The following is a 310-nucleotide window of genomic DNA, read 5'->3' on the forward strand; positions in this document are numbered from 1 at the left end:
ACACTGCGATCGCTGAGGTAGTCCTTCAGTAGTTCGTACTCCTCCTTGTCTGTGCCGTACTCTCTAAGGCATCTTAGGACATCAGGCCACCAGACCCTGTCGAATGCGCCCGAGACATCCAGGAAGATACCAACCATGTATTGGTCGGCACAGTTTCGTCGAAGGCGATCTACCTCCAGCATGGCGTCCTCCGTGCTCCTGCCTCTCATGAATCCGTATTGTCTCCTGTGGATACGGGCTTGAAAGAGGTGATCCATCTTCCCCACAATAAGTCTTTCAAAGACTTTTCCCAGTACTGGTAGGAGACAGA

Source organism: Halyomorpha halys, unplaced genomic scaffold (assembly GCF_000696795.3).
Source record: "Halyomorpha halys isolate HHAL.00 unplaced genomic scaffold, Hhal_1.1 Scaffold2050.1, whole genome shotgun sequence".
Taxonomy (NCBI): domain Eukaryota; kingdom Metazoa; phylum Arthropoda; class Insecta; order Hemiptera; family Pentatomidae; genus Halyomorpha; species Halyomorpha halys.